Source organism: Quercus robur, chromosome 1 (assembly GCF_932294415.1).
Source record: "Quercus robur chromosome 1, dhQueRobu3.1, whole genome shotgun sequence".
NCBI classification, from domain to species: domain Eukaryota; kingdom Viridiplantae; phylum Streptophyta; class Magnoliopsida; order Fagales; family Fagaceae; genus Quercus; species Quercus robur.
The window spans coordinates 54,718,301-54,744,793 of NC_065534.1; the positions used below are offsets into that span (position 1 = coordinate 54,718,301).

Consider the following 26,493-nt stretch of genomic DNA (forward strand, 5'->3'; position numbering starts at 1 on the left):
CAGATAGCAGTTATGAGCAGAATTCAGGATCTTTAACAGACCCTACGATGGTGGTTCTTCGTGATTCCATTGCTAATTCCATTTGGGGGGGATAATAATTAGTAGTTGTCTTTTTTTTTTATAATATCCTGTAGTACAATTTAAACTTGGGTTATTGGTATGTATTTTATCATCTTTTTTACATTTTTGTGTTGTACAATTTAAACTTAGATTATTGATATGTATTTTATATGTTTTTACATTTTTATGTAGTACAATTTAAACTTAGATTATTGGTGTATATTTTATCATCTTTTTACATTTCTATTTTGTGCTTCATGTTGATGGAAATTATTTAGATTTAATTAATATTATTATTATTATTGTTTAGTAAGTATATGAAATAGATGATTTAATAAGTATGAAATAAACTCACATCCACAAAAAAAAAAAGTTTGAAATAAATTCCCTTATATATACATTGTCCTTTTTGGTCATTTACCCATCAAAAAGCCACTTTTATCAGCTTTTGCCAAACACTTAGCTTTTTCATTATGCACTTTTTAACAGCTTTTACCAAACACTTAGCTTTTTGAAACTCCACTTTTTCATTATGCACTTTTACAAAACTCCACTTTTTCATTATACATTTTTTCAAAAAGCTGAACCAAACTCACTCATAAACTATTAGTAAATTTGTATTGGTTTTTTATATGCCTCTGACATGAAAATCACTAATGTCTCCGAATACAACACATCATTTATTTGTTTAATACACCATTTGATATCAACTAATTAATTTTATATACGCCCTAGCTATGGCTATTATACTGATCACCTAAAACAGTAAATTCCTCTAAAGATCCTCTTAAGGAGGATATACTATCTTTTAATCCATTGTGGTATTATTCTAAGTTTCTTGGAATTGCTTTCCCCGCCATATGGTCATAACCAAAGTCCCTGTTATATCACTATCGAAAACAAAAGGTAACTTTATTTGAAATTTAAGGTCAAACTTAAATTTTAAGCTTGCTTGGTCTTTTACTTCAAATTCTCTATTTCTATCTCCGTGTCCATTGTATTTTAAGGTCATTTTTCTTATATATATATATAGATTAGATATGTTTTTTATTAATAAGGTAAAAGATCAAAGTTTCTTTTTTGGTCAAGATTGAAACATCGTAGATGAAATTATATTATATCAATAAGATAATTGATAACTTGCATGCTATGCACGTCAAATACTCATGTTTTATGTTACAGGTTTTTACTTACCGTATCCATAGCAATTTATAGATACTTGTAAAAAAATTTTGTTCCTGAAATATTTTTTAAATATCAAAAGTTCCTTTGTTCTTATTACCAACACATAAGATACGAGCGAGCTATAAGCCCATGACAAATTCCTATGGCCGTGATGATTAGTTATGAGTTAAGACAGGTTGAATATAGTCCTCAAGTGATAATTAAGGTCCTGATAAGTATCCTATAGGTCAATAAATTGTGATCATTAAATTCCTTGTTTGTTTTTCCCTCTATCTTCTCAATTATTTCAAACTATTAGCCATAGATTCAAAATTATGTACAGAGACTTTTTAATTTTGGTCAGACCAGTTTGAGGCTTAAAGCAGACATGCACAATAAAAACATCCATTGCGGAATCTACGAACTTCCTCACTGCATAAACATCAGAGGAATAAAAAACAAAGAAAGTAGTCTTATGTATGGCTTTATTGTTGTGCCCGTACTTCATGTTATACAATCACTGCTTGTTTAGTCACATGACTCTTACATGTAGCGAATATTAGTTCTACTTGGTCAGGAAGGTGTCACATGTACTTCCACGTTATGTGCAACTCCATGAAGAGACAATTTGTTTTGTTCCTCTTTGTGTAATTGCTCGTAGCTAGCGGCTCTGGTTTTATAGGATACCGCACTGTATTCAAACCCAAGTGGCAACTTTTTTTAGGGTGTTTCTCAATAAGCATAAATTACACAATCTAATAAAAAGAAAATTTTGTATATTGACAACAACAACAACAATAAAAAAATACGCAAATACATAAAGTTTATAATTGCCTTTTACGAGTTTTCATATTTTGAAATCGTTACATGATAGTCTCATTATCAATGCTACAATAATAATAAAATTATTAATTATTGTTGTTCAGTTGTTTCATTAATTTGTTTGTCTTTTATAAACTATAATTTTTTATATTGTTGTTTCATTAATTATAAAATTATTAATTGTTGTTTAGCCTAACATAATTTAATTTGTTTGTCTTTTATAATGTATTGGTTAATTAAATTATTAATTATTATTTATTAATTGCACTAGCACACACCCCATGTGTATTTACTTTCCCCAATTAAAACCTAGAAGTGTATTATTTTCTGAATTATTATATTTCTTTCTTTTGAAGAATGAATTAATGATTATTATCTTTGCTCATATTATCAATTAAATTATAACCCACTAAGTATAATGACTGAGATTTAGCAAATACCAATAGTAGACAAATTGTTTTTCAAATTTCAATGTCTAAAATGCTTATAAAAAATTTAAATGTATAAAAATCTTATTAAATACAAATAATTAAATTTTCTAGTATTATTTTAGATATGATATACTGTAGTATATTATATTCATTCATAATGTTATATAATATAAAATACTTTAACAACAAATAAGCATGAAAAGGAAAAATCATATGGCCCATACCTAACCACTCTGTGGGTATTATCAATTGCTTTTGAAGACTTCAAGTTCAACCATACACGTGGTAGAGGCAATAGGCAATTGATAAGTGTTTCTTGGTTGGGCAAAATATAACACTCTAGTACTCTACTTCGTAAACAACGGAAGAACCAAAGAAGTAATGAAAAGAAAAACAGAAGGAAAAAAAAGGGCAGATCAGATTAGGATGCCAGAGACTGAGAAAAGTGTGAAGACTCACTTGTTATGGTTGACATCGTTGCATCATGCATATGTTGTTCTATTGCTTTAGGTACGTTGGAATGAGATTTTAGCGAACTTGTGGCTATGGATGAAAAGCTAGATGAATCTGTTGTCGTTGATGTGGCTCCCCCCTCACCCCTCAGCCCCACCAACGTGGCTCTGCCACTAGCGACGTGACCAATCCGATCTCCATCTGTTGGCTTAAGGCTCAAGCGGCGTTGCTCTGAGGGATTGAGGCGTTGTTCTGTCTTTAGGTTTGCTTTAGGCCTTTAGTGATTTTTTTATTTTTATTTTTTAATTTTTTTTTAAATTTTATAAAGCCTTTAGTGATTTCTGATTTAAACCTTTAGGGACTGAGGCGTTGCTCTGTTTTTTTTTTTTTTTTTTTTTTTTTTTTTTTTTTTTTTTTTTTTTTTTTTTTTTTAGAATCCGTGGGTTTGCTACCTTTGTAATCTGTTGGGCTTGCTGTGGGCTAGGCTCTATTACAATAATTTTTTTTTCCCCAAATTTTAGTTCAAAAATTTTTTTTGGGCTTTTTTTTTTTTAATAATTTGAGGGTGTTCCTAATTTTATGATTAAGGGTGTTCCTAATACAGAGCAAATATAAAAAATTAAAAAATAAAAAATTTCAGGTTTTTCTTCAGGCCAGGGTGTTCCTAGGAACACCCTGAGTTGCACGTGGCGTTGCCACTGCCAATACTCCAACCCATTTAAAGTTTTGAAGTGGAAAAGATCTAACCACAAAGAGGGGAAAACAATGACCAACTAACATAGGATTAACTTTAAGAGCAAAACTTAAATACAATTTTTTAAGTGTCGTATATTAAGTTTTCAATTAAATTCAAATACAGAATTACATTCAAACACATGATTGTATTGAATTTAATTGTATTTGTAAAAGGTAACATTGTTTATATTGCATTGGTTGATTAATTTAACTAATGTCAAGATTTAATTGGAAAACTGAATGTATAAGAATTATATTTAGATTTTGCCCTGATTTTAATTCATTGAACTTTTCCAAAGGCACAGATAGAATTATATACATAATTCATGCAACTAACAAAAAGTTTAGTGAAAATGTACCGAGGCATTAAGTGGAAAGCAGATTGAAATTCCATGGAATTTAAGCAATAAACACTTCCACAAAACAAAACGATAAGCATACATGATAAGGAATCATCTCTCAACTCAAGAAATTTTGTTGTTGTTGTGCAATATATATTAAAAGCCAAGAAATGCACGTGCCCACTGCCTAATAAATTCTGGTAAACCTAAAGTTATTTGTTTTCTTGGTACTTGTTTGTGATCTTCAATCTACTTCATAGTAAATGACGAAAATGCCCCCAGAAAGACAAAAAAATGTCCAAAACACACCCGACACCCAGAAAAAGACCGATACACTCCCGAAACATAAAAAATGACCAAAATACCTCCTAAAAGCTAGAAAATGACAAAAGTACCCCTATGCCTGAAAAAGGTGGAAAACCCCTCGATTACTTGAATAATACCAAAATAGCCCTATAAATCGAAAAAATGACCACAATGCCCTCGTAACCACAAAAAATGTCCAACATACACCCGATACCGAAATAATGACCAATGCATTGCAGGAAAAAAGGAAATGACCAAATTACCTCTGAAACCTAAATAATGACCAAAACACTTTCGAAACTTTAAAAAATGACCAACTCCACCCCCTAAAGCGCATAAAATTAGCAAAATACCCTCGGAAACATGGAAACCGACCATAAATATCCCCCAATGTTTAAAAAAGACCAAAATACCCGATGACTAAAATAAGACCAATATACCCCTATAAATCAGAAAATGACCACAACACCCCCTAATCGTTGGAGCTGTCTAAAAAACACTCAGAACATAAAAAATAACTGATACACCCCTAAAGCATAAAAAATGATTGAAGAACCTATGAAGGCAGCATTATAATGACAGAAAAATTAGAGAAATGTTATAGCATGATCGAAAAAATAATATTTTTCCTTCAAGTTCAAAATAAAGAAGATATTTGAGGTGAAAAAGAAAAAAAAAACCAAACCACCAAACCGATTAAACCAAGCTGATCAAACTGCACCATTATAGGTCAGAAAACCGATCCTAATCAGTATGCATTGGTTTTAATTATTACAAAATTGATATCTATCGGTTCGGTAACAAATTTGAAAAAAAAACCATGTCGACCGAAATGCGCACACTCCTAAATGTGAGGATGATTTTTTAGGATAAAGTAACCCAAAAACAAGGAAAAAATTGCCAAACAGACTATTTTTAGGAAAAAATTAGGCGTGTGGCACGTGTTCAAAGTTATTTAATAAGTTAGACTGTTTTTGAAAGTCGAGTTTGGCAAACTCGACTTTGGGCTGGAAAACGCACACTATAATGGCGTTTTTTTTAGTGGCTATAGCAGCGTTTATAGAAAACGCCACTATATAGAACCTATAGTGGCGTTTTTAAAAACGCCACTAAAAAAAAACGCCACTATTGTGTCTGTAATCCAGCCCAAAGTCGAGTTTGCCAAACTCGACTTTCAAAAATAGTCTAACTAACTAAATAAGTTTGGATGCGTGCTGTCCGACTAAAATTTTTCAGAATTTTCACTGTTTGGCAAATTTTGCCCAAAAACAACAACAACAACGTAAGCTTCTTTTGAATACAGAGTGTGTGATTGTGACTGCCGCCAATGAAAATTCAGGGTTCCCACTAAATTAACTTTTGGTCTCCAACGTGTGCACACTTAAACAAAACACTCTCTCTCTCTCTCTCTCTCAGTCATGAAAAAAAAATCAGACCTCACTCTCTCTCCCTTGCCGATTAACCTACCTTCGAATCGCTGTCCATCACGCCGCCGCTGTCCTCCGATCTAAGGCTTTACAGCGTCCAATCCGGCGCTGCAGCTTTTCCCACCCATCTCGCCATCGCCGTCCTTCATCTCCACTGGGAATCAGGCCGGTATAATCGGTCCTACCCTCTGCCACCGCGGCCATCCCCGGTCTCTTCCCCTCCCTCAGCCGCCCAAAACGCTCCTGAAGGTATACGAATCCCTAAACTTTTGTGCATTTATTTGCTTTGATTTTATTTAAGTTTGTGATATACTGATATTATTATACCTGAGTTTGTTAGGTTTTCAGCACATATATGGTATGATTTTGGACTTAGGGATTTCGGTTTGGATTGTTAAATGCTTGAATTTTGATTTAATTATTTCAGTCCAAATACTTTATTTGTAACGTGGTATATATTGTTGAACTTGGATTTATATTGCAATAGGAATTTATAGTTTTGTGTATTGTGTGCTTGGTCCATTGGATGCCACTTAGGCCTCTTGACTACAAAGTGGTGGTGGCTCTTTAACCTCTGTCCTTGGTGAATGAAGGCGTTGAGCTATAGGTTCTTTGTGTGGCAGTAGTGCTAACAAAAATTTGACCATAGGCAATCTTGTTAAGGGGAGTATACCATTGATCACTTGGTGTTGTGTGTGTAAGGCAAGCACTGAATCAGTGGGTCATCTTTTGCATAATTTTTATTTTGTAGACTTTTTGTACTTGTTATTTGTCACCAAGTATCTGATTTCATTAATAGGCTATGATACTTTACAAACCAAGTACTTTCTTTGGCAATGAATGTTGTCTGAGTCGTGTTAAGGATGTTTATACTCTACATGCTGTATTTTTATTTTATTTTTTTAATTTTAGCTACTCTATATGTTAGTGTGACTATGGCTATGCTAGACATGACATGAAATTTTTTGTTTTTATGTAAAATTGAGTCAAATACACTAACACTAGGCAACTAATTTTGTTGATTAAGATCATCTTTCATGTGTATCATGTATGGAACAAGACATAATTAATTTAAGATTGCATGATGAATGGCATAATTAACTAATCTTCTTTGTGTTACTACTTAAACCCACAAAAGCTTACTCCAAATGCCGTTCACTCCATCTGGCATGGCATGGGTAAACTGTGTATGTATAAATTACCAAATCCTAGTTAGTGAAATTCCTAGTGTTCCATTTCCCTCACATTATCAATCTTTAGCTTTTCATGACTGCAACAACAAACTAACTTATATGCTCATATGGATTTCCTAATTTTTCACTCTATACAAACGTAAATCAAGTCTCAACTAGTCGCATTCTTACTATTACCAACTCTCTCTCTCTCTCTCTCTCTCTCTCTCTCTCTCTTTTTAAATATATTTTATACTTTCATAGTTGGGGAGGAGGGGACTTTCTGCTTGGATATCTCCATTAGAAACACTAGAAGGTGCCAGTTTAGCTTCCAAAAAACAAAAAAATCTCAAATGGCACTTCCTTCTCCCTTTATAATAGGATGGATTCAAGGCCCAAGAGTGTGTATGTAACTTACCACTCAACAAAATATGTGTTAATTATTTGGTATGAATAATTAGTCATCTGAAACCAATGGACATCATTTAATTTTAGTTTTCTTTTTTTAACTAAATTAGCACTCTAAAATGGGAGCATTGAGTACTAAGTACTACCTTTTATGCATTTAGAACACCTTCATAGTCCAATCGTATGAATGGGCTATCAAGTTTACCTAGGACATGTCATCTCACATGAATTATTGCCCTTGAGCTGATTATGAGATATTGGCCTTTCTTTCTTCTAATGGATCTTTATTTTTGATGAGTTAGGTAGCTGACATTAAAAGGATGAATGGCTTGGCAACAGATCTTCAAATGTTTGCTTTGAAGACATTACAAATACCATTACCAGGAAGACATCCACCATCTCCCAGTTTGTCTAATGGGTCTGCTTCTCAAGGGTATGATATACTTCATCTCTACAAATAACTATTTTTACTTATAGTCGAGCTTTTTATCATCCCATTGTTAGCCCTTAGTCTGCAAGGAGTTACTTATAAAAATAAACAAAAGAAAAATGGATTTTTTTTTTTTTTTGGGGGCCTAGGATTTGCTCTAGCATGTCTTGTGTCCACTAGTATACAATGCCATGATGGCTTTGTCTTCCTCTCACTTTATTATGCATTCATCAATTTACTTGCCCTTGAGTTTATGACACTTCATTCTTGTAGCATCCATATTTCCAACACCTTGCTTTCTTATTGCATATATATGTTTAAGACATTACAAAAAAAAAAAAAAAAAAAAATTGTCTTCTTTGTGTCTATTGATGCATAGACAACACTATAGAGTGCCTTATTATAACTGTTTTTTTCATTGTTGGAGGCAATGAATTGTTCTTCTTATAATTGTGCATTTGCTTACAAAGCCAAGTGCACAATAGTTGGATATGTTCATTTTATTATTATACATTGCTATGCTCCATACCTACACTTTTGGAGAGAGCCTGACACTGGTGTTGGTGTACAAAGGCTAAATATCTACCCTTGCTCTTATCTATAAAAAAAAAACTCTTGCTTCTTAGTGATTGTGATGGGATCTCAAAACTAATGTACAATGGATGCAAAATTATTTTAGTATTTGTCCCCTTTTGACTGTGTAAGCCTGAGATCATAGAGATCATGAGTTCATGATATACTTAAATTAATGAGATGTAGTGTGGAAGTTTACGGGGCCTGGTCCTTTTTTTATAAAAAAAATGGTTAGAAATCTCCTAAGCTACTACCTGAATCCCTCCCCTGCCCCTCAACCCCTAGGAAGTACCTAGAGTGGTGCCATTAGACCAATTGGGTCATTGGCTATTCTTTTTACAATGCTAATAGCGAGTATAAAATCCCGCGACACACCGCACCCAGGGTTGTGACATACTAACTACAAGGAGTTCAAACATAGCAGACCCCAAACTTATCAACAACAAAAAAACTGAATGAGATTTTTTTTTTTTTTTTAATATATTTACATAAAAGGTGTTGTTGAGATAAAGAGGCGTGTGGCCCATGTACACAGGAAGTATTACAATGAGAAATTAAATCTAATAAATTTATAATTGAAAATAATTCTTACGCTGTCATCCATTCGGTCAAGGATCTGAAAAACATACAATTTCAGCTTTAAAATGGTCCTTTCACATTGCTCAAGATATGATTGAGTTTAAGACTTGTTCTTATATCTTTTGATTGATGAACTCCTTCATGTTTGTTTGAGGATTATTCCTTGAGCCCCTTATGACATATTCAAAACTACAAGCAGTTCAAGTACTAGAGGCTTGCACCTGAACATATATATTTTTTGATTTGGGAAAAATGTTACATTAATCTGGCTAAAATTTAAAAATAAACTATTAAAAAAGTTTGTCATGTTTTCTACGGTCAAAGAATTTTGGACCCTTCATTGATGGATCTTGATGGTGTGACAAATTCTCATTATGGTTTGCTACGGTCTATCTTGGGGAGGTATATAATTGTATACAACTCTACAAAATCTCTGGTTTTTAAAGTAGAATAGAAGTAGCGAGTTCTATTGGATCCTATGCCACATGTCTATTATTAAAAACATTAGGGCCTTCTATTGGATCCTCAGCTTTAATAAATGATTTGAAAATTGTCTTTTAACTTTCTTAAGTTTGTCACATGTCTATTATTAAAAACATTAGGGCCTTTTTTTTGGTGAATCCTATGCCACTAACTCTAAAACAAGCACAGCCACGGATTCTTCCTCTAATTCATGCCATGTTGATAGGATTTGCTAGCTAAACATAATTTGCTTTGCAGCTAGATGATTAAGAAATCCAAAGTCTTCTATTTGATGCCTATAATATTCCTTATATGCCTGTCCATTTGATACAGAGTTAATCATAGTTGAGAAAAGTACCTAAAGGAAGTAGAATAAAAGAGATCCAAGAATTATTGGCTCATCCCACATACATGGAACATATCTTTTTTTATACCATTGCATTTTGGCTGCTTAATATAAGGCAGCTATTTTTACCCTCCACTTTTGATACATCCTATTCCCTTCCTATCTTGTCAATGATTTTCCCTTTCATTCACAAAGTTGAACGTGTAAAGCTTAAAAGTGGAGCATGGAGCCAATGACCTTTCTACCAGGTGACACTTCCCTCTCTAGTGGAGGGCCATGTCCAAGGGTCAGATTCCCTTGACAACTTTACCTAGGCCAAAAAAAATGGTGGAGCATGTATTGTAAAGTTCACATGGCTCATCCCACATACTGGTAATTTTTAGTTTTATTGTTTCTCTGATTTCTCTGTGTTACCTGTTTACCAAAGCTTATTGAGCTTGGTATAAAATAAAAAAGGCTTATTAAGCTTATTTGGCTTATGTACATCTTTTTAAAACTTTAATTTTTCTAAATACGTTTGTATATTTACCGAGCTAATAGTTAAGCCCAACAAACCAATGAAAATAACCTTTATTCATTATGCTGTGAATTTTTGTGCTATGCAGGAAGCTAATTGGAGCAAGGTAATTTAACAAAGGTTATGCCTTCTATGCTGGCACTCTCAAATCCTCCTTCTTTTTCACTGCATGGGACTATGATGGCCATGGCTCTCACACCTTATCAACAGTTGGTGGTAACTTTGTTCCTGGAGCTAGGCTTTTAGGATGGTACTAGCAGAGATGGAGAGGACAACTCAAACAATAACATAGAGGTTGAAAACAACTTGGAGGGTGACTCGGAGGAAGACTAATATATATCTTGTCATAATTCTAGTTGTTTAGGTTTAAATTAATTTTAGGATTTCTTTATATATTTATAATTTTAAAGTTTGAACTTATATGAATTTTTATTTTTCGATGGATCAATTTTTAGTAATTATTGGACTATTGTATCAATTTTTAGTAATTATTGTACTATTGTAACATGATAATTAAACAAAAATGATATAAAATAAATAAATAATAAAATATTGCAAAAATTATATAAAGTATTACCACTAATGATATAAAAATTTGGTCATAAATAATTTTATAGCGACGACAAAGTCTCTCGCAATTAATAGAATAGCGAAACCCCTTAACCTCTTGCAAAAATGTTTTAAGTGACAGCTTAATGTCATCATTATTATTTCTAACTAATTGCGAGGGGGTTAAAATCATTTGCAAATAAATTTTAGCGACATCAATATTTGTTTCGTTGTTAATTTGAAATTTGCAAATAACTAACTGCAGGGTATAAAGATCCTCACAAATAGTTATTAATGACAACTGTTTTCTCTCGCTAAAGATAAGTTGCAAGGGGTTAAAAGCTCTCACAAATAAATTTTACCGATGTCATTATTTGTCACTAAAAGGTATGTCATCAATTTGAAATTCGCAAATAACTAATTGCGAGGATATAAAAGTCCTCACAAATAGTTGTTAACAACGATTGTTTCCCCTCGTTAAAAATAAGTTGTCGACTTTTCTCGTCGTTTGGTAATATATTTGTGAAGGCGAATTTGTTTAGCACCGATGGTGGATTACCCTCGTAAATTATTTATTTGTGAAATATGACGACTTTCGAGGGCCATATCCCCTCGCTAATAACCTTTTGCGACGATATTTGAATTTTTGCAAGGGTATTTTTATCCTCGTCAGTAGACTCTTTTCTTGTAGTGCACTACAAGAAAAATTGCCTATTAGCGACCAAGAATTTTTGACGGACCCAAAAAACCCTCTCAAAAAATCTTATTTGCGATGGCAAAATAAAGCCCTCGTAAATACTTGGTAAAATGAAAAATTTTTGTGACCAACAAGAAAAGCTATCGCAATTATGTGTTTTAGCCGTCACAAATACTAATATTTTGGAGGGAAATTTTCCCTCCATATTATGTGCGAGAGACAATTAAAAATCTCTCGCAAAAAGTTTATTATTTGTGACGGTTAAAAAAAAGCCGTCACTAATATTAAATTATTTGCAAGGGATATGATTGACCTCTACAAATAATCATTAAAATGTCAAAATTTTTGGAGGGAAATGTTCCCACCAAATTATTTCTGAGAGACAATAAAAATCCCTTACAAAAAGTTTATTTTTTTTGTGGGTTAAAAATATGCCCTTACTAACACTAAATTATTTGCGAGGGCCACGATTGACCTTCGTAAAAAATCATTAAAATATTAATTTTTTTTTGGAGATAAAAGTTATTCTAAAATTGAAAGAAAAATAAAAATAAAAAGAAACGTATAAACATATAGCACTTTGTATTCTTTGGATGAACCTTTTGTTTACAGTCTAAAAAAAAACATTTTATATATATCCTATATAAGAAATGTCTGTCTTTATTTTCTAAACAATTGTACCCATAAAAAAATGATAGCACTTTCAACTTCAAAATGATAGCCTAAAATTCAAGAATTTCAGCCTTTTGTACTCTCTCTCTCTCTCTCAAAAGTGAATAAAAATTTATTCTCATTAAAATAATGCATAAAAGATGAGTTTATAGATTAAATGGTAAATTACGTCCGATTGGAATAAAAAACGGCATGCATGTTAAGACCATATAGAACATATAATCCAATAGTTGGATTTTCAAAATATAAATTCAATAATAAGTTATTGGGTGACGTCACATTTTTTAGAGTTACATCACGTCTAACTTGAACCCAACTCTATCTTTCTTAATTCGATGTGAATTTTGACATATCTACCATTAGATTACATTATCTTCATATATTTTTCATGCTTATCAAATTTCAAGGTGATGAAATATTAATTGTCATGTCATCAATTAATTGTTTAAATTCAAGATTTTGTAGTTTAAAATAATGCATAAAATATGAGTTTATAAATAAATGGTAAATTACATCCGATTGGCATGAAAATTGGCATGCATGTTAAGACCATATAGAACATGTAATCTAACGGTTGGATTTTCAAAATATGAATTCAATAATAAGTTATTGGGTGGTGTAACATTTTTTTGAGTTACATCATGTGTAACTTGAGCCTAACCCTATATTTTTTAATTCGATGTGAATTTTGACAAATCTACCATTAGATTACATTATCTTCATATATTTTTCATGCTTAAGAAATTTCAAGGTGATCAAAGATTAATAGGCACGTTATCAATCAATTGTCTAAGTTCAAGTTTTTGTAGTTTAAAATAACGCATAAAAGATGAGTTTAAAGATCAAATGGTAAATTATATCTGATTGGCATGAAAATTGGCATGCATGTTAAGAACATATAGAAAATGTAATCCAACGGTTGGATTTGCAAAATATGAATTCAATAATAAGATATTGGATAGTATAACATTTTTTAGAGTTATATTAGGTGTAACTTGAACCCAACATTATATTTCTTAATTCGATGTGAATTTTGACAAATCTACCGTTAGATTACATTATCTTCATATATTTTTCATGCTATGCAGAAAATCAAGCATAAAGCAATGGCCATTGAACTCAACCTCTACAGCAGATTTCTTAAGCTGAAAATCTTCCTTAACCACATCAACCACACTCTGGGGGAAATCAATCCATTCGCCATTCTGATAAAACATTAAATGCTTTGGTGTCCCAGTTTTGTTCAAAAGTCAAAACCCTACAAATCTTTATTTGTTCACTTGAAGTAACATTTCCACTCCCCAGTCCATGCTAGCCCACTTTTGATCCACATAATGAAATTACTGCTTGCAATAAGTAATCAGTGCACAGCCCAAGAGCACACAAAGTAGTTTTCAAGATCAAGTATGAATCATACCTGGCATTGCAGACTTGTTATTGTAGGCCTCAATAAAGCATCCCCAACTATCAGTCTCAACTTTTTAATGAACTCATCGCGGCCTATCTTCTTTGTCTGATTAATGTTAGAGATATATATTATTCATATTAGCCCAATGTAATAGGCCCAACCCTAATTCTACTTTGTGTGCAAGTCAAGTCTCCTACTTGTACTAGAAGTCTATTAGTCTAGGGTTTAGTCGCCTATATATACTCATGTTAGGGTTCATTGTAACACAGGAGGTTATTGTACTACACTCTTACACAATAAAGATGTAGCCCTTAAGGGATTCCTCCGTGGATGTAGGCCGTAAGGCTGAACCACGTAACCCTCGTGTTCTCAGTGTTCCTCTTCTATGCTTCCTCTTCCGCATCCACTCTAGCATACACACATTAATATACAGACTATTCAGTCTTTCTCACACTTTATATTCTTAACATGGTATCAGAGCCAAACTTCGTTCTTGGCATCAAACAAACATCTCTAGCAAGCAAAGAAGATTCTCACGTGCACACCACCATCAAAAGTCATATGCTTGTCGGCTGGATCTAGACTCCACGCATCCCGCAACCGCCATGGCTCACTGCTGTGTCCAAGATCCACAAACTCAAGCAAAGCCGTGACTTAACTTTTCAGATCTGTGCACATCAAGACTTCGCCAGTCGAAACCGACACCACAGGCGTGCTCCTCGGCCTCCCGTGAGGAAAACCTAGAAATCCGGTCACCCGAAGCCCTGCCACGCGCCGCCACGCGCCTCAGTTGTCTTCGGAAAATATCCACGCGCCGCCTCAGATTCTGACTTCCGGATCGTGCTCTTGGTACACGCGCTGCCATGACGGCCTCCTCGTCCATCGATCTAGAGAACCTGATATTCTGGGCATCAACCGAGCTTACACGCGCCGCCACGCGCCTCGCAAGTTTCTGGCTTCTCCCCCACGCACCGGCGATGCCGTCACGCGCCTTCCACTCGCCGGAAAACTGCTGCTGACGTCATCCGATGACGTCATCACTCCACGTCAGCAGCCACGCAAGCTCGTCCACGTCAGCCCTGGTCCACGTCAGCGACACGTCATCAACCACGTCAGCAGTGTCGTCTCGTCAGCACCACGTCGTTGACCCGGACCGACCCGACCCGGACCACCCGGATCTGACCCGTGAGCACTTTGACTGTTGACTTTGACTCTGACCAGTTGACTTTGACTTTGACTTTTGCGTTGACTTTTGACCAAAAGTCAAAATTTCTAAAAGGGCTTATCTTGCTCAGTTTTTCGCGTAGATTCTGATTTTGGCCTCCGTTTCTTCATTTGAAACTTCGAAATTGGACAATTGGCACATTCTTCATTGTGGTTTCTTCAAAGGCATTTTACAAGGCATCTTCAAGTGATCTTCTTATGCTTATCCAACCTCAAGTCTTCATCAAGCTTCCGCCTTGAGTTTGAGGGAGGGTGTTAGAGATATATATTATTCATATTAGCCCAATGTAATAGGCCCAACCCTAATTCTACTTTGTGTGCAAGTCAAGTCTCCTACTTGTACTAGAAGTCTATTAGTCTAGGGTTTAGTCGCCTATATATACTCATGTTAGGGTTCATTGTAACACAGGAGGTTATTGTACTACACTCTTACACAATAAAGATGTAGCCCTTAAGGGATTCCTCCGTGGATGTAGGCCGTAAGGCTGAACCACGTAACCCTCGTGTTCTCAGTGTTCCTCTTCTATGCTTCCTCTTCCGCATCCACTCTAGCATACACAACATGATATAACACATCGCGTTGCTAATATTTAACAATTAATATCCAAAAAAATACCTGAGGAGCAGTTAAGATGATTCAATCAAAACAGAAATTTTTTTTTTTATTGGAAGGAAGCTGGGGTGGAGCAAAAGAGCTAACACCAAAGTTACTAAACATACCCTAAACAACTCATAATGTTCATTAATCTCGTCCATGACCTCAGAAGAAACTTTCTTTGAAATGGCAGCAAACAACATGGGAAAAGGCATCCAAGGAGATTTAGGAGCTCTTGTATTGCTTGAACCCAGACTGGGAGCTTTCCCCTCAGATCTCCCAGAATCTGAAACTGGTTAACTTATGCTCTGCTAAGAGAAATCACGTTCAAATGTCAAAAGCAGTTAATAATTGCAAATTTGCATAACAATAACATCAAATGCTGCAAACTCTTCAAAAACCAACACACGCACACCGATCAATATATATTTATATATAAACAAGGGTGGCTAAACTCTGTTATTTTGGTTCAAAAATCAAAAGACATGCATTCTCCAATTTACTTTAATAAGTACAAGCTTCAAATATCAGGGGGAAAAAAATGCATGGTAGCAATCATCTTAAATCTATGTAGGATGCAGAAGATAAAGGGCTAAAACTTGCACGGTGTAAAACAGAGCACAAAGACGAAAATCCTAACCAAAACAGGATAAACAAATTGACTATGATTTTTTTACTAATAACAAGTAATAAAAACAAAGCATCACCAAAATATAGAAAGATTAATCTTTTTTAAAAGTAATAACTTCAAGATTAAAAAAATTAAAATAAGTAAACAATAGAAAAACTTTGCAGCAATAGACATGCATAATAAAGATTAAAAACCTCCACCCCCACCAGCGTAGTCAAAGGTGAGCTGACAGCTCGTCTATGCACCAAGACGAGGTGAGGCACCCTAGAGCTTTAAGGTAAAGTGCCTTTGGTGAGGCACTCGCCTTTAAAGCCTAGGTGAGCACCCAAGCGCTTCGAAACAACTGTAAGGCATGTGAGAGGCTCAATGAAACTTGTTCCAAAAAAAAAGGGCAGTTCTGTAATCTACCGTTAGATTACATTATTTTCATATATTTTTCATGCTTATAAAATTTCAAGGTGAACATTGAGACTACACTCATCAAGTGATTCGATTGTTTAGAACTTTAGCTAAATAATTGCATTACGCCTTTTATTTTATTTTATTTTTTTGGAGAAAAAATTGCATTACTGAGCTACAATAATTTGTCATCTATGGCAAATCACTATAGGCTGTAGCTCAATTGGTGAAAAATTTAGAAATGACCACATCAATGTAGATCTTTTCTTGTGATGTTGGTAGTTAAAATTAGTGATTTAGCTTTTTAGCACCATCAAATTAATGTTAATGCTTAGAATTGTTCAATTATCAACGGTCAATGCATATAAAAGTCAAGAACTTTTGGAACTTTAGCTAAATAATTGAGACTGCACTCATCAAGTGATTCGATTGTTTAGAACTTTAACTAAATAATTGCATTACACCTTTTATTTTTTATTTTTTTTGGAGAAAAAATTGCATTACTAAACTTACAAGCATTACAGAAAAAGGGAAAAATAAATGGAAAATGCCATTGTAGGGCCGGGGAGCTTATGATCCAGCCCATGCTCTATTCGGGCTCAGGGCCCGTGCCGAGGAGGTAGTGTGCCGAGGACGAGGTGTCAAAGGGAACAGCTGAGGAAGACCCTATCCTCGGCACTCCAGGACTTCAATGGGAAGAGCAACGTCTCGATGGAGGCAATCCCCGAACATTCCCCTGAAGGGGATGTGAATGGAATGGGGCCCACGTAGAGGTACAGTGCAAAATTGGATCAAGGACAATACGTCCCCTCCGCATTAAATGCACCCGCCAGCGTCCTGGTCATGTTAATGAGAAAAGACGCTTGGACGGTGTAACTTCGATCATCGCAACTAACAGAAAGTGAGAGGGGTAGCTAATGGGACGGGTACAGAAATAGGCACCTGCCTGACCAACAAGTGGAGGGCTAAGATCAACCATGAAGGACTATATAATGTAAAAATTAGTGCACCAAAAGGGGCTGGGAAAAATGGCCAAAAACCAGAGCCTCCCAGCCCGCCTCCAGGAGAAAGACTCCCAAGACGAAAACGATTTAAACCATGTATGAACACCACGAAAAACCCACCGTCTGGTGACTAAGGCCTAGCCTTTCAAACCCACGCTCTACAAATGATATTGTTTGGGCCTTTTTACGTGCGAACCCAACACTGTTACGGGTCGTTACGAATCGCGTCCTTACAATTGGCGCCGTCTGTGGGGAAGGCTTGTGTCTTGGCATAGGCGATAGGTCAAGACAGTTCCCTTGTCATTTCTAACAGCCGGTTATAGTGTTCTAGCGTAAAGTTCCACTAGGGGCTATGATTCTTGACTAGGGGCTACGCTTTGTAGCGTCAATCGCATGGATGGTTCTAGGGGCTTGGCCGGGGAGCTAATTCCCCTAAAGCCAAGGCCCCATGCCAAAAACTGAGTTTTGGACAGAACCAAGGTATTGCATGGTCCTCGGACTCAAACCTATGGGGAAACCAACTACTTAGAAGAAAAACTGAGTTTTGGATAGAATCAAGGTATTGCATGGTCCTCGGACTCAAACCTAGGGGGAAACCAACTACTTGGAAGAAAAACTGAGTTTTGGACAGAACCAAGGTATTGCATGGTCCTCGGACTCAAACCTATGGGGAAACCAACTACTTGGAAGAAAAACTGAGTTTTGGACAGAACCAAGGTATTGCATGGTCCTCGGACTCAAACCTATGGGGAAACCAACTACTTATCAATATCTATCAAGTTTTGGACAGAAGCAAGGTATTGCATGGTCCTCGGACTCAAACTTATGGGGAAACCAACTACTTATCAATATCTATCAAGTTTTGGACAGAACCAAGGTATTGCATGGTCCTCGGACTCAAACCTATGGGGAAACCAAAGACTTATCAATATCTATCAAGTTTTGGACAGGACCAAGGTATTGCATGGTCCTCGAACTCAAACCTATGGGGAAACCAACTACTTATCAAAGTCGAGTTTTGGATAGAACCAAGGTATTGCTTGGTCCTCAAACTCAAACTTATGGGGAAACCAACTACTTTAAAGAAACCTGGGCACTAAGCAGGACTTAGCGACTACACGTGACATCTAAAATGATGCCTATATCTTCTTTGAATGAGGGTTAGAAATGAGTCCGAGGCTCTGCGGGTGTAGGTAAGCTAGGGTTTTGAAACATGATGTTAAATGTATCACATGCACAAATATTCATGCGTGTTAAGATAAATTAGTTCAGAATTCATAAACAATAGTAAGTATCGACGAGGGCAACTAACAAGTAACCAAAAGGAAAAAGGAAGAAAAAGATTTCATATATACATGTTCAACAGGTTCAAACTACTAATAGATTACAAAGTTTTCAAAATGAAAAAGAAACAAGTTAATCGTTAAACTAAAAACAAATACGGAGCCTAGTCAAGGTTTCTATTTCTTTAGTTTTGTGTCGGCCACGTCCTGGGAAGGCGGAACGGAATCAGTTTTGACGCCCTGGAGGATAGTCCCTTCTGGGGAAGGCTGAACAGGGTCAGTATCGGTACTCTTGGGGACCACAGCAAGGGGAATTGCCTGTGGGGGCTGGGCAAGTATGGCTGGCTCCTCAGCATTTGGCATTTGAGTGCCAACCACGGGCTCAGTAACCTCTTTAGGTGCCTCAGGATCCGTATGCTGAGATATTTCTATCACATCCTGAAGTTCTCCCTCTTTGAGCGTCTTGCCAAGAGAGCCGCCGACCTGTAAGTCTTCTGACTAAGTGACCCTTTCCTCGGGTTGGTCACCCATAGCCACGGAGCTGGAGGAAGTGGCCTCGCGGATGGCTATAGGGTAGAATATGTTTTCCGCCTTCCACAAATCGGATGAAGCATTCACCCCAGCTCGCTTCAATGCCTCTTCCCAAACCTGGGAGCAGTAAAGCCTGCATACTCCGGGAATCTGGGCTTTAAGGATGGCTTGGGTTTCAGCTACCCCCGCATTATAACCATCATCCTCGGCCGTTTCCTTGGCAACCTCAGCCTCATTTCTGGCAAACTCGGCCTCCCGCTTGGCCCTTATGGCTTCGTCACGGGCATACTCCGCCACAACTTTGTCATGCTCGGCCGCGGTCAGCTTTTTACTTAAATCCTCGATCAGATCTTTAGTTATTTGCAACTGATCCTTGGTTTCAAGTAGACGTTTTGTTTGGTCCTTGGTCTGTTTTTGGGCGCTAGTTAGGCCCGCCGAGGCGCTATCCCTTTCACGGATAGCAGCTGTTAGGTCAGCCTTGGCCTTGGCGAGTTCATCCTCAGAGGCTTGGAGAGTCTTCGCGGCCGTTATGCGCTTGGTGCGTTCATTCTCGGCCGCCTTACTCTTATTATTCACCTCTTCCTCCATCCTATAGGTGGCCTGGAGAGCCTGGCAAGGGAGATAAATGCATAGTTAATGACAAACCAGGAGCGAGAGTTAATAAAGTTTTAGATTTCAAGAAACCTTACTATGCCCAAGTACCTCTTAGTACTGAGGAAGACCTCCTGCATCCTCATTTTCCTCAGACCATCCATGTTAGTAGGAAGTAGCATGGTTCTCCCTAGTGCGTCTGCCACGTAGCCACCCTCACCATCTCCAAGGTCCCTCATGGATGCAGTTTCCAATAGTGGACCCTCGTGAAGCATTGGGGCAGGAAGCCAGGCGCTTGGCAAGGACTGGGCCTCGATCCCCTTTCCCTTGCCTTGAGAGGATTGGACTTCAGTCTCTTTACCCTTGCTTTGGTGCCCAATCTTCAGTTGTTTTGTACGCGGAGCCTTCTCTTTCTCCTTAGAAGGTTGGGATTTTCCCCCGTCCATGGTTTCCTTTCCCTTGGGGCTCCTATTTCTCTTTGAATCAGTGCCTTCCGGCCGAGGAGGTAGAGATGGTTGGGAGGAAGCAGGAAGTTTGGGGCGGGGGGATTGTGGCTGTGACTTGGTGGAAGATGACCTAGTCTAGACAATCTGGGGCTAAGGTGGTGAGGAAGGAGCCTTAGGTTGTGGCGTTCCATGCGTATCCTTCCCAGGTTGACCCTCGAGGAGTTCGAGTAGGGGGGTCGGGGGCTTTCTCTTGAGTCCCATCTCGGCCTGAGAAGAGGTGCCTACTGACGACAATTCCGCCTCGGACAAGGACGGGTCACCTATATCACCAGAAGGATCCTCGGATTGGTGGGCTAGGTCAAATACCCCAAAACCTTTCTCGGGCCAGTCTAGCTTGCCTTCGTCCTCTGCTACTTGATGAGATGAGGAGGGGCCCACTGGTGGGATGTTCTCAGGGACAGATGGTTCCTGGGAGATTAAAAATCCTGTCTCGACCACGGTAATTTTTGGAAGCCAAGGACGGCTGGCGCTGATCACGTGCCTTGCATCCGCAAATGACTTCTGAACAGGAGGGTACCCTAGTATTTTGTGAGCAGCTCGGACTTGACCATCTCCGTCATTTACAAAAACTGCCGCTTGTAAGACAGTCTCCAAGTCCGCCCGGTTGACTAAGTGAAAATGCCGTTGGTAGGCGTGTGGATCTACAAAAAGAAAAACACATATGCATGGTTAGTTACTGAACAACATCAGATTAGAATGGTGTAAAGGTTCATCGTCCTTCCATTCCCAGTACCCCACCTGGTTCTCCTTCTACTACGGGGCACGGATCGCCATCGTGCCATTCACCAGAGACGATGAGGAAATCCTTGTTTAATCCCTTGTTGGAGTCAGGGAGGCACTGGATTAATCGAACCCTTTCGTCCCTCGTCTTCATGTAGTAGGTTTTCCCCTTTAAGTTTTGGAGATTATAGCACCAGTTCACATCATGGTGGGTTAGTCTTAACCCCATTTTCTCATTTAAAGCGTCCACGCAACCCAGAATCCTAAAAACGTTGCCGGCGCACTGGGTGGGGGCTAATCAGAAGTGCCTAAGGTAACCCCTCGTTACCGACCCCATAGGGATTCTCATACCCCCCTCTACAAAGGCGAGGACGGGAATTACTATCGCGCCCGTTTCCCTCTTATAGTGCCATTCCCCCATCTTACAATGCCTCAGAATTACGTTGGGAGGAATCCTATAATCGACGATGAACTTATTCATCGCCTCTTCAGTATCGACTAATTTCCTCAGTCTCAATTTAGCCATCTCTATGATTTACTAAACAAACCCAACTTGCGACGGGAGAAGAAAGGGAAACAAAGAAAAACAAACCCAGAAAAGAAAAAGCACGAGTTAATGGAGGTAGGGAACTTACATAAAAGAGGAAAGGCGCTTCAGATAGGCTTTTTGTGCTGGAGATAGACTTGAATTTGGACGAAAGTTCAGATGAACCCAGAATATACGCGCTAGAACTCTTAAGTGCAAAACTGAAGAGACAGATCCGTTCCAAAAAATCTCTTATACTTTCTAGGGTAACTGCACAAATTTTCCCTACCATAAAGACCAAGAGATCACCACCGTTCGATCTTCATCATGCCGTAGAACGTGGGAAACACAAAGCCGCCCGTATTTAATGAGGCCACATTTCGTCTTCCAAGGGCTCTAGGAATGTGTCTCGGGCAAATAAAAAGTTTCGGGAACCGATAGGTGACAAGGATGGACAGGCATTAGCAGATGTCTGATGTCATCAAAACCCTCCTATTCGTCCGAAGAGTCGGATAGCAGGATTTTGAGGGGCTATTGTAGGGCCGGGGAGCTTATGATCCGGCCCACGCTCTATCCGGGCTCAGGGCCCGTGCCGAGGAGGTAGTGTGCCAAGGACGAGTAATCAAAGGCCGAGGTGTCAAAGGGAACAGCTGAGGAAGATCCTATCCTCGGCACTCCAGGACTTCAATGGGAAGAGCAACGTCTCGATGGAGGCAATCCCCAAACATCCCCCTGAAGGGGATGTGAATGGAATGGGACCCACGTAGAGGTACAGTGCAAAATTGGATCAAGGACAATATGTCCCCTCCGCATTAAATGCACCCGCCAGCGTCTTGGTCATGTTAATGAGAAAAGACGCTTGGACGGTGTAACTTCGATCATCGCAACTAACAGAAAGTGAGAGGGGACATCTAATGGGACGGGTACAGAAGTAGGCACCTGCCTGACCAACAAGTGGAGGGCTAAGATCAACCATGAAGGACTATATAATGTAAAAATTAGTGCACCAAAAGGGGCTGGGAAAAATGGCCAAAAACCAGAGCCTCCCAGCCCGCCTCCAAGAGAAAGACTCCCAAGGCGAACACGATTTAAACCATGTATGAACACCACGAAAAACCCACCGCCTGGTGACTGAGGCCTAGCCTTTCAAACCCACGCTCTACAAATGATATTGTTTGGGCCTTTTTACGTGCGAACCCAACACTGTTACGGGTCGTTACGAATTGCGTCCTTACAGCCATTTTAAGTTTGATTTTATATATATAAATTTCCATATGGTAGTGATAATAATCAATTTGGTGTGTTTATTTTTTTGTCCAAAAAGAAGAAACACTATTTTTTATTTTTATGAAACAAAGAAGAAACACTCATGTCAATAATTCATAATTCAATGTGATTGTGTAAATATTTTTGTATAGCCTGACTTTATTTTATGTGAAAATGAATAAAATCATTATTGAATGAAAATTTAAACAAACTTATTTTCTACCTTTAAAACACTCATTAACTTAATTTTTTTTTTTTTAGAATACTAAATATTTTAACACACACACATACAAAGAGAGAAGGTTTTAAAGAAACTAACAGTGGTTTGTTAACTTAAACTTATGCATGAAAAATTAATGAATTATTATTAAAAATATATTTCTTATTTTGAAAAATATATATTAAAACTTATAATTATTAAAAATTTATTATTGTTACTATTATTATTATTATTATTATTATTATTATTATTATTGATAGGATTAAATATTTATTATTACTCTAACATGTAACCACAGCATTCTCCAAAAAACAAAAAACATTCTCGATCCAAGTCAAGCGCATGGACAAGTGTGTGTTCATGTTCACCTTCTAGCATGAGGCTGACCTCCATAAAGCATACTAGAGAAAACCGCGGTCTATCCAAGGAGGCCACCTGATTCTCAAGCACTGGAGCCCTTCTCTAGCGTAGCAAGAAGTTTCCTTTTCTTCCTCCACATTCTGGGTCTAAATCCTTGGTCTCCCAGACCTTTGGAAATCTAAAGATAATCTCCTGAAGATTGGTGCAAAAGCCGACAACGTGGTGGAAGTGAACTTAGCAGGAGAGCAAGAAAGTAGCCAGAAAAGATTCACTGGTGTGCAAATTGATATAGATATAAGCCGACCTCTCATGCCAGGAGTTTTCCTTCCTAAGGCCAACCTACCAGAACTTTCGATTGGTTTGAAATTCGAAAAGCTTGCAAATGTGTGCTATGGATGCGACATTATTGGACATGAGCTCCAAACATGTAAAGATAACATTTTCAGACTCAGAAATCAATTTGATTATGAGTTTAGAGCCTTGGGCCCTTGGCTGAGGGCAAAAAACAACAATATTTCTACAAAGGCTTTTGTTGTACCCAACTGCTACCCCCACCCATTGGAAGTAGTTGAAATATCACCCACTTTGTCTAACATCGGCGCTTCCCCGAGATCAAGATCAACCAGCAGATCGGCAGACCACCCCAACCACGTCCTGTCCATGACAAAATGTCCTTCCCAGGATCACTCACTCAAGGACACACAAACGGCCAGCCCTGACATGTCAGTGCAGTACCACCCCAAGACCCGTAGTAGTGCTATTGAGCAAGGGACCCTTTGTGAACAGTCTGTTAGCTTATCCTAAGACGTCAACCTCTTCCCTCTTATCTCTTTGACCCCAGCAAATAGCCCACACTAGCCAACAACCCAATACCTTCCCACCCATACATCAAAGGAATATCAAAATGGAAGTCTAAGCCCAACCATTCCACCAGGATTTGGAACACATCAAATAAGCCTAAATCCAAATAACTTAACTAAGTCAGACATATATGCTCAACAACTTGACCCTTCCTCCCATAAACATATCACAAACCATTCTTCAATCTCAACCCCTTGGGCAAAATACTACTTTTTAAGGAAAATTATAGGAGAATAGCATGTGAGTGAAGTTATTTAGTTACGTAGACTCTTTTTTAAACTTGAGTTTCAACTCAAAATCGAGTTTAGCAAACTAGATCTTCAATTTGTTATACAACGTCAGATTGCCATAAAACCTAAACTAATTGAAATTTGAGTTTAATAAACTTGATTTTAGGTTAGAACTCGAGTTTGACAAATTTGAGATCTAAGAAGAGTTTACATAGCTAAACGATAATGTGTTTAAACAACAATTTTCAATTTTTTTGAAAATACGTGTGAGTGAAAAAGTGTATGAAAATACATGTAATATTGTTTAAAAACTAAAAACATGCGTTTAAACACATGTACCAAACGGCCTAAATAACTTCACCACCATCGTGCTATCTACCTAAAGTTGTCATTAAAAACTACTATTCAGCAAATTTTGCCCAATCCCTTCTTATGATCCAAGCATCCCCAATCCCTTCAATTCACGACTCTTTCCTCAAATCCTTACAAAACCTATCCTCCAACAAAAGCGAAAAGTCACCAAAAAAGAATTTGCTCTATTTGCAAAGAGATTAAAGGAAATATGTGACGCCCCTGAAGCAGTTTCCTCTGACCTCGAGACCATCACGATCATTCCTCAAGTCAAGCTTGAACACTCCATCCAAGAGGAAAGGCACAAATAAAGTGTTTGCCTGCTTTTTAATGACATTGGAGTTTAGCAAAAAAAAAAAAAAACTGCAGAACCAGTGACTGCAGAAAAACCAGGTCCCTACCATATATAAACCCATTTCCAAAAGCTTCAAAATGTCAACTTTTACCTTTTTTACTCAACCTTCAACCTTCAACGTTTATCATCTTCATTTTCTTAATCTTTAGCTAGTTTCTCTCACTCTTCAATATCTACTAATCTCTTTGATCCAAATAACATGCAACCAAAAGCCACACTCAGCGTTCATATTTTCACATTTTGGATCAATTTCAGAGGCCCAATTGACCACTTTCCCCAGTCAAATCGATGATCTGCATATGGGCTCTTCAACAAAAAATAATCTTTTTTGTGAAATTCAATCAATTCTCTATTTGGGTTTTGCTAGTGTTGATAAGATTTTTTAGACTTTGAGTTTCATGGGTGTTTTGGTGTTTGTCTTCTTAGGTAGTAGAAATGGTGGATCAAGGGCTTCATCTGGAAAATTAAAGATTTAACTGTGAATTATTTGCAACTTACCATTGCCTTTGCATCAATTATTTGCAAATCTTTTAAGTGTTGCCCACAAAAGAAAAGTTTAGGATAAAACGGGCATGTATTATTATTATTAAGAAAAACAGAAGTTCACTAGAAGTATGGGCAAGCACTGTAAGCCCAAGCCCATATGATCAAATGCAAAACAAAACATTGTGCAAAATTAAAATTGGGCTTTGAAGTGGGTGGGTTGGGCCCATTGTGAACATGTATGTTAGCATGGCAGCCGTCTGATCTGATCGAAAAAGAACCCTAAAAAGGAAGAGATTATATATAGAAGGGTAAATTCTAGAAAACACCCCTGAGGTTTGGATTAGTTACAGTTAGGTCCAAGATATTTTAAAAATGACCAATTTGATCCTTAAAAGCATTGTTATTAATACCGTTCCGTTCCGGCCGGAATGGCCTGAAAATTTCGTACTAGTCCTTAAACCGGTACGAATCACCCTTTTGTTCCACCTCGAACCAAATTTCGGTTCGTACCGGCCCGTTTCGGCCATTTCGGCTTGTTTTGGTGAATTTTGGCCGGTAGACATATTTCGGCCAGTACTGAATCAACTGATAAATGCAGAAAATTTTTCCTTTTCAAGTTTTAATGGCTATTACCTGAACCCATCACAGCTCATCTTACAAGTTGAATGGCTCACGTACTCATCCCTTTATAGCAGGTTTCCACCACGTCGACGGTTGCTGAAATGAACCTAGTGGCAGCTGTTGCTGCTTCATCTTCTTTTTCTTCTTCTTCTTCTTTCTTTTCGTCCGCTGGTCCTTCAAT

At 37.5% G+C, this 26,493-nt stretch overlaps 1 long non-coding RNA gene across 1 annotated transcript; it reads left to right on the top strand.

The window, feature by feature from the left end:
• The first annotated feature begins 5,698 nt into the window (after positions 1–5,698).
• Positions 5,699–10,714, top strand: LOC126692009 (uncharacterized). Its single transcript, XR_007644923.1, has 3 exons — positions 5,699–5,988; positions 7,622–7,752; positions 10,315–10,714. It is a non-coding gene; the product is annotated as an uncharacterized LOC126692009 (long non-coding RNA).
• Positions 10,715–26,493: the final 15,779 nt, after the last annotated feature.